Here is a 1,216-nt window from a genome sequence, read left to right as displayed (position 1 = left end):
CATCCATCCATCCATCAACCCACCCATCCGTCCATCCATCCATCCATCCATCCATCCATCCATCCATCCATTTGTCCATCCATCCACCCACCCATCCACCCACCGACCCACCCAGCTACCCATCCATCCATCCATCCATCCATCCATCCATCCATCCACCTACCTACCTGTCCATCCATCCATCCATCTATCCCTCCCTCCCTCCATCCATCCATCCATCCGTCCATGCATCCATCCATCCATCCATGCACCTACCCATCCATCCTTCCAAGCATCCATCCATCCACAGACACGTGGATGGCTTCCTCCTCTTGCCTACTGTGAATCATGCTGCTGTGAACTTGGGGGTGCAAGTATCTGAGCCCCTGCTTTCAATTCTTTTCGATAAATACCCAGAGGTGAGATTGCTGAGTCACAGGGCAGGGTTCTGGTTTTGAGGGTAATGGCACCTCCTTGCCAGGTGGCCGTGATACCCAGTGGGGTGCTCGCATCAGCCCCTCATGCAGGGTCTCCCACAGAGTGGATGCCAACACATGTGTGTTGATATGATTGCCTCTTAACAGCAGAAATGTCCAAGCGAGTGCCTTCGGTGCAAGTCTGTGGCCATTGTCCCTTACCCATCCAGAGTGCAAGGGTAAAAATGCCAACACTTTCAGGCTTAACCATGCCCCCCCCTTTTTTGGAAATGTGTGAATAAAAAGAAATGCTCGGCAGCTCCCAGACCACTATTTACTTTACCTTTATTTCATTATTTATGTGCTATTCCCAGTATAATAACATGAAGCATGGGTTGTATTATGCGATGGAAATTTTATTATTTATACACAATAAATGTATTCATTAATAATTGACTGAATTACATAGACAGCACACAAATAAATATAGCAAATTATTAATTTATAACACACTGGAGGGATTTATAAAATTCCAGTAAATACAGTCTTTAATCAACTATAGACTTCTAAAAAGCTCTTTATATTAAGGTTCAGATCCTGTTTATCTGTATCCACTAATTAAATATTTATATATTTTCATAGTAGCACATAGGAGCTACATTTAAAAAAAATGGACGCGAAGATATCCTTTTGGAAAAGATTCAGTGCCAAAGAGGAACACAAAGACGTTGGCTGGATGAATGCATTCGCTGTGACTGAGAACGCAAATTGAGATTCTCTTCCTGTGTCTAAAGTAGGAACACTCAAGTGAGCTAAGGCAC

This window comes from Panthera pardus, unplaced genomic scaffold, assembly GCF_024362965.1.
Source record: "Panthera pardus isolate Hobbes unplaced genomic scaffold, ASM2436296v1 HiC_scaffold_27, whole genome shotgun sequence".
NCBI classification, from domain to species: Eukaryota; Metazoa; Chordata; class Mammalia; order Carnivora; family Felidae; genus Panthera; species Panthera pardus.
The sequence above is the reverse complement of the archived record's forward strand: the minus strand, read 5'-3'. Positions refer to the sequence as shown.